This window comes from Pseudonaja textilis, chromosome 4, assembly GCF_049901715.1.
Source record: "Pseudonaja textilis isolate UNSWEBS1 chromosome 4, rPseTex1.2, whole genome shotgun sequence".
Classification (NCBI taxonomy): domain Eukaryota; kingdom Metazoa; phylum Chordata; class Lepidosauria; order Squamata; family Elapidae; genus Pseudonaja; species Pseudonaja textilis.
Genome location: NC_141993.1, coordinates 93,574,804 through 93,587,061, shown reverse-complemented (window position 1 = coordinate 93,587,061; position 12,258 = coordinate 93,574,804). Strand labels below are relative to the sequence as shown.

General features: G+C 54.6%; 1 protein-coding gene across 1 annotated transcript in view; it reads left to right on the top strand.

Annotated features, from left to right (window-relative positions):
- Nucleotides 1-660: 660 nt before the first annotated feature.
- Nucleotides 661-12,258, top strand: part of ATP13A3 (ATPase 13A3) — a 38,120-nt gene continuing 26,522 nt past the window's right edge. The window contains exon 1 of the mRNA XM_087933775.1: nucleotides 661-737. The gene's annotated coding sequence lies outside the window, so the exon portion shown is untranslated. The remainder of the gene's footprint in view (nucleotides 738-12,258) is intronic.

Here is a 12,258-nt window from a genome sequence, read left to right as displayed (position 1 = left end):
CTTCTGCCTGGTCCAAGACAAGGCGGGGCGGGGGGGGAGCTGAGGACCCAGGACAATGGGAGTCTCTGCATTGGCCTCGGCTCCCCTCCCGAGAAGGCCCAGACAACCGGCCCCAGAGAACACCCCTCCCGCTTTCTGCCCTCTGGGGCGGCTGCTCCAGGGCCCGGGGTCACGTCCAGGAGGAAAGCCCTTCGTTTGCCCTGCAGCTTCAGCCCCCGGCAGGTGGGCAGGGGGCGTCCTGGGCCTGGTCGATCGGGGGGCTGCCCGGACGCTCCCCCGAGCCCTGCCGGACCTGCTGGCCGAGGGGGTGAAGGGGCGCCGGCCGGAGGATAAAATCCCCCAACACACACGGGGGCATCTTTAATTGGGGCTGCGGGGGTGGAAGGACAGAGCCGAAGGTCCCCTGGACGGGTCGGGGGTCGCTCCCTGCCGGTCTCGGCAGGTCCCTGGAGGGGCGGGGAGGCGCCGCACCGGCCCCGCAATCCCTTCGACGACGCGTGGGGGTCGCCCGCGGCCCCGGGGGAGGGAGGGGCCCCAGCTTTGGGGCTCGCGGGGGCGGGGCTCCCGGGGGCGGGGTCGGCGCCGAGCGCCTCTCCCGCAGAGGCACGTGGTCCCGTCGGAGGCCCGGCCGGCGCGGCGCATGACGTCACTTCCCGTCGCCGGCGCGGAGGGGCCCGCGGAGGAGCCGGTTGGACGCGTGCAGCCTGGCCGGGAGGGCGGGCGGGCGGCCTCGGCAGGTGAGTCCGGGCGGGGAGCCACGTGGCCGGGCGCGTGGGGGGCCATCGGGGGAATCTCTGGCTCGAGACCCTCTGCCCGCCCGCCCCTCCGGTGGGCCAGGCCGGGTCCCGGGTGGGAAGTGCGGGGTCCCCTTCGGGCGAGGGAGGCTCCCCTGGGAGTGCGCCTGCTGCCCCGGGGAGCCGCCCGGGGACCGAGTCCCTCTCTGCCCCCGGCACAGTTCCGCGGGCGGGAAAGCGGGAGCCTCTCCATCCCCGCGGGGGAAGCCGCCTTTGCTGCCTTCGGGGCTGCCCCCCCCCCTTGCCCTACGCCCGTGGCCGGAGCCCCTCCGTAGGACGGGACCGGCCAGCCGAGCCTCTCCCGCTTGGGCCGGCTCCTTGGCCCGGCTGATTCCTCCCCTGGCGAGGCTTGGGGGCCGGGCGTGGGTCCTGCCTTCCCTGGCAAGGGCTGGAGGCCTGGGGTGGAAGGACCTGCCCTGCCCTGCCCTGCCCGGCCGGAGGAGGAAAGAACCCCGCCGCCCTAGAGAGCTCCCGCTCCCCCGCGGGCCAAGTCAAGGCCCCGGGTGGTTCAAGGGACGCGCCACCGCCGCTCGGCCTCGCTTCCTGTCCCCGGAGCTCCCACCTGGCCGTGCCTTTGAGCACCCATTTATAAAACGGCCGTAATTTAGATGTAACACGCGGGTGTGATTTCATGAGGAAACCCACAGAAGATGCGCTTAATGTTCCTAAAAGGGAGAGGGCGGCTTCGGGGTGGGGGGGGGGAGTTTTGAAAGCTCCCCCCTCCCCAGGTGAAAGGGAGGTGGGCCCAATGCAAACCTTCTTCCCGTTTGTGGCTGGGAGAGGCTCTTGGGCAGTGGAAGCCCCTTGAGTTTTAGAGGGTCTTCAGGCGTTTGGGCAAAAGGGCCCTTTGGAGCAACAGGGGAAGACGGAGCCCTTGGTGGTGGTGGTGGTGGTGAAATGGGAGGCAGGAATCCTCCTCAGAGGAAACCAACACCATTGCTTCTTGTTCTTGAAAACCCAGACAACCTCCCGCTCCTTTCCCAACCATTTCCCTACCGTGGATTCCTCAAGGCTTTGGACTTCTAACGTCCTGCCTTCATTGGGAAAGTTGGGATACATTCAGCGGTGCCTGAAAAGTCACCCGTGTTGAACTGTATAACACAGTCCAAATATCAGCACAAGAAATGTTTAATGACATTTTGCATTATGTCATAAATCTCTTTATGATAAATGTCCTAAAATGTTCTTTTAAAATTGCCAAATTTCAATTCCATGGGAAGCATGCATCTTGGGTTTTGGGTGCATTCTCTAAATTAGCCCGTTTGACATACCTTGGTTCCAAATGTTTTGCCAAGTTAAAGATTTGAACTTATCAGGCGCAACATGGGCTTTTTAAAAGATTTTTATTAGTGTATAGATATAAAGCAGCTTAATTCTAACCACTGCATTTAGTTTTGTATTTGATGGATACCCAACCAAGAGAAACCTTTCCCATCTATTGATTTCATGTCATTGTTCATCCAAGAACAAGGAGGATTAACACATCTTTTTAAATTACTCTGAATTTCTTTACATAAAAATGCCTGTGTTATATCCTTACAAAAATCTTTATTGTGGACATCTTACTTTTTATAATACTCTATACAGCCCATTCAGGAGAGTAAAAAAAAGCACAAAATAATGAAAATTTCCCCTGTTCTTGTGATATAAGGCAGCATTTTCTTACAAAGCAAAATGTTGAGTCTGCTGCGTTCAATCCATTCAGAAAATAAAAATTTAACAGCTATGGGGGTCTGGGTTGGCTCTGAAAAGGGCAATGAAATTTTAGATTGGTTGTTTTCATCAGTTTTTATTCCTTTATTTAACATGGCACCAAAAATTTCAGAACTTTTAAAAAAGAAAATAGAGAACTAAAACCCAGCCAAAAAAATCAGAAAGGCTCACATGTGTTACTTACATTACATAGACAATCTTAAGGAGAGAGGCCCCACGGTTGAAGTTACATTTTAAATATTCCCAGAATTTGATTAGAAGAGACAGCAGTAATCTTGGTCAATACAGGCACTAATAAAGGGCCAGATTTGAAAAAACAACAACAACCCTGTCCTTTAACAGCAGGATTAATTAAAGTTCTTTGACCGTTGCTTTAGTCAGAACTCTGATCGTTGGGGATTTCATTTCTGACTCAGGCCTAGAGTTGAGTCTGGCAGCCAGTTAAAATTGCTAACATTGAATTTCCAGGTTGGACCTGAATGATACCTTGTGCTGATGCAAATCCCTATCTTAACTGGGATGCAGGTCAGAATGTCTTGACACAGCAGATCTGCTCTCCACACCTGCCATGTTACGAAAGAACGTACCGCACCGCCGGGTCATATCATCCAGAGGGAGCCCAGTAGCCCTCCTCTCAGGCGTACATTGTACCTTAGCTGTGATGTAAGGCTTTGCTTGTCTGATTTGTTAGCATAAGTACCTTTGGCCTTAAGTCTCACTGTCCAAATGAAATACATTTTTTTACAGAAGGCAAAACCCATAATTCTGTAAAGAATGTATTTTTTAGCAATGTAAATATTGCTTTAGTTTGATGGGTGCTAGATACAATGGTCTTCCTTAGGCTTAAACTTTGAAACAAAAGCTTACATTATGCTGCAAATCCCAAGATGGGAAACGATAAAAGAGAGAGCTTTGTTAAAAAGTTGCTGGTATACTTGTAAAATTTCCAGGTATTCATCCAGCGATGATGTCATGCAGATTCCCAAGTGGTGTCAAGGGGGCAGCTTGACTTGCCGTTCAGCTGCAGAGTCCTTCTGGCCGCACAGAAGCTCCTCGGGGGGCTGTCTGGTGATGGGTGCTGATTGGCAGGAGGGAAATCAGGGGCAGGGACTTCTTTTTTTTTTTTTTAAGGAAGGCGACCGTTGCCCAGCCTCTGCCGCCTTGTCGCTCCACGGAGAACCCCTCCGAAGAGCGGGCAGAAGGGTGAGGGAGCCACAGTCCGCTTTTCAAGAGGAGGTGACTCTCCTGTCGGCCACTGAATGGAGGAGAAGCTTTAGGCCTGCTGTGCAGTTGCGCAGCCTTTTAGACCCAGGGCACGAGGCCTGCCAGGAGCTGGGACGGCCGGGACACGGCCGGAGTCCTCATCCCTCTGTCCCTTCATGGCATTAGCTGCCTTGACTCGGGACTTTCCTGGCGTGGTTTTTGTGCCTTTGTTTTGTGGGGGAATGAAAGCTGCGTTTTCCCTTTTTCGTTGAGCTGAGCACAAAACAGGCAGCTGGCGAGACGGGCGTGGAGGAGGCCCTTGAACCGAGGGGAGGGCGATGTCAGATTTTGGAAGTCGCTCAGTGGGGACAGGAGGGGATGCCAGGGCTGGGCGATGGTTCTCTCGGTCTGGAGGGCTTCGTCGCAGGGATGGCTGGGGCTCCTCTAACAAAGCCTCAGAAATGTTATCGCTCAGAGGATAGCAACAAGGACAGGCAGGGCGGCGGCAGCGGCTGCATGACACAGTTCAGGTATTGTTTAAGCAAAATACACACTATTTTTAGGTGCCTCCAAGTAGCCCTTGCCAACTTCCTCTGTGATTTCATCTGGCCTCCCAACACTCTGGTGAGCTGTGGGTCATACGGGCCACTCTGGGAGGCGCCTTTCTGGGAATGCGCCTGGGCGCTCCGGAGCTGCTGCTGCCACCGCTGTCCCGAGGCCAGCAGGCCTGGGGAACAAAGCACAGAGCGGGGGCTTCCTGGAGCCCTTTCTGCTTTTCTCTCGGGGGAGACTCCGAGGGTTCTGAGGGGAGCGGTTTCCCTGGTCCAGTGCGATCCTGGGCCTCTGGGCTGGTGAAGCACGGTGGCCTCGGGGGTAGGGGTGGGGTGGGGGTGCAGCTTCACCCTCTGTTCCGAAGAAAATGCACTGGGAGTAAACCATTCTGTGCTTCAGAAGCAGGTTGGACGAGCATCAAGTCATTCTGAAACCCAGGCAGATCCTCACCGCCACCTGAGGGTTGGTGTGATGCTCACAGGATGACCCCCGACCCCCCCACACACACACCTGTGCGCTCTAGGAAGGCCCATGCAGCCCTGTGCAGTAACCCCCCTTCAGAATCCCTTGGTGAAGGCGGCTCTTGTACCCCCCAGCCCCTCAGAAGGCTGGATTGCCCTGAAGCCCCGGCTCTTCCCTCGGGCACCGAGGCAGCTGCCGGGATAGGCATGGCAGGAATTTTCATCCTGAAGCTGTTGGTGCTTGTTTGTGGTTTGTCTTATTTTGGTTGGAGAGCGATGATGGAGTTGTTTGTGCTTTTCTTGTTGCCGGTGGCTTAAGAGTCAGTGGCTCACTCGCGAATGAATGGTTGAATGAATGAATGATGGCATCGGTGAGGGATGCAATCTGGTGGGATTCTGTGCTTGCTTTTCCTTCTGCAATGGCAGCACTTCCAGATGTGTGCACCCGTCACAACTTTTCTCACCAGAAGATGTGAAACGGAAGTTGTGGGTGTGTGTGTGTGTGTCTCACCTCCTGTTTCTGGGGCAAGCGGCCCCCTTTGAAGGGCACCTGGTCTCTGTTTCTTCCGGGTAGCAAGTGGTTCCGTGAACCAGGAAATATATTGGTGGGAAGCCTTTCAGGTTTGACTCCTGAGCAGGGGTGTCTTCTGTGCCAGTGTTTCTCGACCTTGGTGACTTTAAGTCATGTGGACTTCAATTCCCAGAATTCCCCAGCCAGCAAAGCTTTGAGTTGAAGCCCACCTGACTTAAGGTCGCCAAGGCTGAAAAAGATACCCTTCGGTGCTCTCCAGCCTGCTAAGAGAGCAGATGAGAGGCAACTTGGCTTTGCAGGGATGGCGGAGGGGCCGTCGCCAGGTCTGCAGGCAAACTTCCCTGCTGCTGGGGAGCAGGCGAGAGCCCTCCTTCCTGCCAGAGTTTGACCAGCCTGCCACACGTCCAGTCAAAGCCCAGTTCCCACCAAATGCTCTTTTTGTGTCACGGAAGCTAAAGGTGACCGTACAAACCAGCCTACTTTCCCTGAGAGGCCTGGATTCAGTTGCGTCGGCCTAGTTTCTTATGCGGAAATAGGAGCTGGGTAAGCAAGTTCAAAGTCTGCAGATGGAGGGTGCCTGGTAAAATAAGAAATAACCAAGTCAGGAACGAGTGGGTGCACAAGGGAGTCACCGGTGGAAGTGGAAGTCAGCTGGAGACAATGAAACTGCCAGGTGATTCATTTTGGCTAACAAAAGCGGAGGGGAAATCCACCCCAAACACACCACCTGCTGTGCCAAGGACAGTCCACACGTCCCGGCAATGGAAGCCGCTCGCCCAGCCGCTCTGACCCGGGCCCTGGGCAAGGCCAGGTCTTCAAGGCCCTTTCCAAGGCAGCTGTCTGGGGCGCTGGAAAGGCCCGAGGGGGGTGGAGGCTCCCCTGGCAGCCAAGCTTTTCTGAGCCCCTCCCCAAAGCCAGAAGATTAAAGAAGAGGGGTGGGAGTGCCCGTGGCTGCATAAAGGGATGGAGAGCTACAGCCCAGGTGAGAAACCCTGTACCTCCTCAGACAAGGGGTTGTCTGTCCTTCTTGAAAACTTCCAGGGTTAAAATTGAAGTGAAGGCCTCCAACGCTGGGAGTTTTTAAGAAGAAATTGGACAACCAAGGTAAAGGGAGTTGGACTAGATGACCTCCAAGATCCCTTCCGTTACTCCGTAATTCTGTGAGTGAGCAGTGCTGGCATTGAGCCCTCCCTTCTTGCGCTCTCTGTGTGCGTGTGCGTGCAGGTATGTCCTCTGTGTTGGATGCGTTGCACCAGTCACGGGCCCAACCCTCCCTCCCCCCCTCCCCTCCCTCCCCCTGACAACAAAGCCTCCCTCCCGGGCAGCCTCCCAGTCCTGCAAGTGCCGGGTCCCCCCCGCCCCCGTTTTGGGGTCTCGTGCTCGCCCAGCTCTGAGCACAAAGCCACCCATTGTGGAAGCAAGGAAGGGTTTGGTCGAGGCCTAATATCCTCCGTGCTTTTAGCCCCGCCGATAACATCAGGGCTCCTGCCCAGACTGGCCCTCGGCCCCAAGCGGCCATTTGTGTGCTTTGAATAGAGAGCGCTGCCCCCTCCGCCTGGGGGCTGCCGGCACATCCTCCGGCCCGGCCCCCGCATTCAAGCCAGCCATTGTTGGGTTTCTTGGTGGTTGCGCTCCAAGGTGAGCTGTGCCAAGAGCTCTCTTGATAAAGGAGTTTAAGCACTTCGGAGACTTTGTTTTCTAAAGGCTCTGACAAAACAGTTCATTGGCAGGACTTCCTCCGAGATAGCAGGGCGGCTATTAAGGTCCAGCTGCAGCGATAAAAGCCGGCCAGGCAGCGGAGGGGATGGAGGGGAGCTCTGGTGGCGGCGGCTGCTGCTGCTGCTGGCACTGAGGGAGCCGGGCTGCCCGCCCGTCTGCCCGCCCGCCTGCCCGAGTCTCGCGAACGGCTGGCTGGCCGGCCTTCCCTTCTGAGGCGGTGCCTTTCCAGGCTTTCATCCCTGGGGGTGAGTGAGGCACCTGAGGCCCAGGAGACGATGGGGGCCTGGCGGCCTGGCTGAAGCAGGAGCCAGAAGGGAGCAGGACAGGCAGGGCCAGCTAAGGTGGCTGGGGGGGACGGGGGGACGGGACACTTCACCCCCCAGGGTCTCCGTGGATCCTCTCAGCTTTGGCCTCCTGCCCTGCAGGGGAGGGAGGGGTGCCAAAGCGGCAGAAGGCGGGACTTGCTCTGGGTGGGGGCGGGGGCCTCGCTTTCGGCTGAAGTTGCTCCCGCAAGGGCAAAACCATCTGGAGAACCAAGTGTCAGACAAGCTCTGTGCCCAGTTAGCATTTCTTACGTCTTCCGATCTGGCCAGGAGCTTGGTGCCATTTGCCCTTTCGGGGGGCAGAGCCGCCTTTCAAGGGAACAGCACGTTGAGAGCCGCAACATCCCCACCGTCATCTATTATGATTGGTCGGCCAGATGTTTAGAGAGGATTTGGCTGCCTTATCCACTTCCTAGCTCTACGCCTGGGCTTTGCTACGAAACTATGTGGCCGGGCTTAGTTTTTGGGGAGGAAAATAAGGGGGAGAAATTCTGCCTCTGCCTACCAGCATCCATCTGAATACCACCTGGTTAGCGTCCTGTCAGTGTGTGAGAGAATTGAGGGCTGTTTGGAAACTGAAACAGTATTTGCTGTGAGCAAGGAGACAGCAAGGAGCCTGGGTGTAGCTAAGCTCAACTGTTCTGTACTAAAGCTGCTGTGAAACTGAAAGTGAATCTCCTCTCCTCTGCTTGTGTTTTGCATTTGGAAGAGATTTCTTTTCAAGTGAGGAGTGGGAGTAGAACTCCTTAGCATCAGAGCGTGTTAATAATAATAATAATATAGGAAATACTCTAAATGCTTTGATGGTCATTTCGAAAAATCCTTTCTTAGTGAGGTCCTAGAAGCAAAGAGGAACCTACCTGCCAAATGTCAAGTTTGAAGGCTTTATGGTTCTGGAGATTTTGTGATGATGCATGAGGGGTCTTTCGCTTTTATATGTATAGAAGAAGAAGAAGATAGGATGGTATTAAAGGTATTGTCCCCAAAGTTAAGCCCTTGGGAGCAATTGACTGACAGTGATTTTGTCAATGCCGCCGGTGTTCAAGAGGGGTCTTTCGATTGCCCCCAAAGCTTCCATCATTACTGTTGGCATGATCCTTGCTTTCTTGGACTACAGTCGTTCCACTTCCCTTTGCAGGTCCTTTGTAAGTTGGATTTTCTCCAGTTTTTCTATCCTGTGTCTCCAGGTATTGCAACATCCATTATTCAGATATATTTTTTTTGTCTGTCTTATCAAAAGTTGCAAAGTCTGGAATGTTCTGTGCCTGGTCTGTGCCTGTAGGTTTCCATTCGAAAGTCCCAGAGCTCTTTAGAGCTGCTTTGTTTTCTATGACTTTCTCTACTTTATGACCCCACCGGTTCTTGCTTCCAGGCAAATGATATTTCTTGAAGATCGTTGTTGCCATCTTGTCATGCCGTTGCTTGTAGTCGGTTCTTGGGATCTCCTTGTGGCAGCTAATCCAGCGGTCGGCTATTTCTTCACCTTCTTTGCAGAGGCAACATTGGCTGTTTGTGGTGGTCTTCTCTGCCTTGGTTCTCAAGGCTTGGTCTTGTGCAGCCAGAATTAGCCTCGTTCTTCCACTTCCCTGCTCTTAGCCATTGCCAGGTCTTGTTGTCATCTGCTTTGCCTGCAGTTTTTTTAATGTAGTGGCCACGTGATACTTTGTCTTCCCGTGTCTCTTTTCTATTCTTCATTTGGTCTTTTTTTTCTATTCTTTCATTTTGATCTCTCGAGTACTCAGGGAGCTTCAGTGCATAGCAATAGCACGTAGACTTATACATCACTTTATGATGCTTTCCAGCCCCCTCTAAGCGGTTTACAGAGCCAGCCTCTTGCCCCCAACAATCCGGGTCCTCATTTTACCCACCTCAGAAGGACGGAAGGCTGAGTCAACCTTGAGCCTGGTGAGATTTGACCTGCCAAATTGCAGGCAGGCGGCTGGCTGTCAGCAGAAGGAGCCTGCAGTCCTGCACTCTAACCACTGTGCCACCGAGGCTCTTCCTCACTGCCCTTCAGAGAGTCTTCCAATGCCCTTTTCGCTTCTTCAACCGTCCGATGTACTTGGCAATGTTCCCCGCCCGTCTGTTTTCCTTGGGAGGTAGAGTCTGTCAACACTGATGGGTGGAATCACTGTCATTATTTTTCTGATCTTCCTATCCGGGGCCTTCGGTTCTGCTTGAATCCAGCTCACCAGTATGACCGGAATTGCCCAGGTGGTGATTGCCTTGACCCCATTTCCTCCTCTGAGTTTGGACCTTAAGATCCTTCTCCCTTTCCCGAAAGCGCCTTCACTTCTAACCACCTTCTTGACTGCCCTGTTCTTGACGTGGTCAGTTTGAAGGCCGCCCGGGTGTTTATAGGGACTGTCTTCTTCATCCAGACTCTTGGTGGTCTTTGCAGGGGGCCTCTGGATTCCTTCCGCGTTCTTGTCTTCCCCTGTTGAGGCTAAGCGTGGCCCCTTCATCCAGCCCAAACTCCACGGCAGCCTCTTCAATACAGCCTCTCATTCCTCCCAGAACAGGTAAGCACTGGGTGCCCCGCCCCCCCCAGGAGACATTCTTAGATCTGCTTGGACAATAGCATGGATTCTGGAAGATGCTTTATTTTGGGGGGTCCACATCTAAATGGCAGCCTTTTAACTTACTCGGGGTCAGGGCCTAAGTTGGCTTTACTAGTATAGTCAAAAGTGGGTTTTCCCGGATGTTTGAAGAGCTTCTCAGCTTGAGGTGGGGTTTTTTTCTCCCATCCAGTGACACCATCTGGGGCTGGGCTTGTGAGGAAAGAGCCTGGGGGCCTCCTTGGGGGCCGGTTGCCCCTTTGGGGGCAGAGGGCGGCCTCTCTCTTCCGGGGGTCTCCTGCCAGTTTGAATGCCTAGGCCTTATTCTCTCAGGGGGCCTCAGTGCCACCTTTACGTGGGGCTGCCCTCGGCCCCAGTTCCCTACTGGCTGGCCCTGGAGGAAACGGGGAGGCTGGGGTTACTCAAAGGAGGCCTCCAAAGGCAGCCTAGGCCCTGGAGCAGAGCGCGGGGGGGGGTGGGGGGTGGGGGTGGGGTGTCGTAGCCCTCCTGCCCTTTGGAGGTCGGGACCGCCAGCTGGGTACAGAAGGTGCTGGGCGAAATGGGAGTCCTCACAAGGATAACCGTTAGCGCGGCCGGGGCGGGGCGGGGCGGGGAAGCCCCCTGGGGCGGGGAATCCCGGGCAAATGTGCTTCTGGCGTTGACAAGGCCCCCTCCTCTCGCTCCTGGGCAGAAGGAAGCACCTTGCCTCTGTCCTTTTGACTGTCGCTCCTAGCCCAGCCCTGTGGGCCCTGCCTGTTCCCTGCAATCGGAGTGAAGTCCAAACCTTCTGGACTCCACCGGCAAGAAAAACTTCCCCCCCCCCCGCCCCCAACCTGGATTGATTTGGATTTATCAAAAGGTTTTAAGCTAAAAACTGGAGGAGGGGGGAGGGGAAGCAGTTCGTAGGGGCTGACCCCGAAGCAAGTCGGCTGAGTGGTAAGAAAGAAAGGGAGCTCAGACGCCCCCCCGCAGGAGGGGGAGGAAGCAAACGCAGGGTCAGTCCAAAGCCCCCCCGTGCCCTGAATCCACTAACCCTGGGCGTGTGAGGAGGAACCGACTTCGGGGAAACTTGAAGTCTGGCTGGGCACATCGCTGTCATTACTGAGGCTTGGTGGGGTGACAGGCAGGACTGGAATTTGCAGCTAGAAAGATTTACATTGTTCAAAAGAAACAGACCTGACGGAGGAGGAGGCAGAGTAGCACTACAGGGAAGAAATAACTACACCTCTACAGAAACTGCATTTCTGCAAAAAAAACCAAAAAAAGATGAAAACCTTCTTGAATGCATTTGGATTGACATCATCAAAGGGAAAAAAAAATGAGTTAGTCATGTGTAAATACTACAGGCAACCCAACCAGAGGAAATGGACGAACTTTTTACTAGTCTGTTAGCTAAAGGGTGCAGGAAACCCATTACGGTAATAATGGGGACTTTATAACCAGTATCAACTGGGGGGCAAAGTTTGCACCGAGTGGGAGATCAAACACATTCCTGATGAGCCTAGCTGACAACTTAGTCCCTCAAAAGGCAAGGAAGGTGACTGCAAGGCCAGTTATACTGGGCTGAATTCTTACTAGCAGAGATACAATGACGGATGGGGTGAGCGACCATGTCATGTGGGAACGGAATATAAGGCGGACATGAACAATGGAACCAAATCAGACTAGTGCCTTAGACTTTAAGGGGGCTGATTCCAACAAACGGAACGCCACGCAACACAGCGGAACGGAAGAGAATGGACGGCAGCTTTCAGGCAGAAAACAGAACCACCTAATTCACTATTTGTATTTGTCTTTAGACAAAAACTGGGGGGGGGGGGGAGCAGGCCAACCTATCAAGCAGTACCATAAAAGGCAGAATGGGAATGCAGGCCAAAATAGGCAAGGGAAACCAAAGGCCCAGGTGTAGAAGAGGTGGCACCTGGCTCAATTGTAGTAACCGAGAGAGAGGGATCTTGCAGCCCTGGTGGGCAGTCCCTTGAGGGGGAGCCAGCCGTGTGCCGCGGCTGCCAGCAAAGCCAACACAGTTCTAGGCTGCATCAACGGAGGGATAATATCAAGATCAGGGAAACGGACGGTGCTGCTTTATGCTGCTGTGGGGAGGGCAAACCCGAAATGCCGCATCCAGTTCTGGTCGGCACAACACAAGGAAGGGGTTGAGGTTCTGGAAAGAGCGCAGAGGAGAGCAAGCAGCAAAGAGGCTTAGAGGGCTGGAGGCTGAAGTGTAGGATGGACTGTTGAAGAGAAGGATGAGGGGTGTCTCCCAGCGCGGGAGGGGCTGCCCCCGGGATGAGGGGGCTTCCATCTCTTCTCCAACGCCCCCGGGGGCGGGACTTGAAGCGGCAGGTGGAGGAAGGGCATTAAAGAGAGGTGCAACCTACAACCAAGGAGACTTAGGTTTCC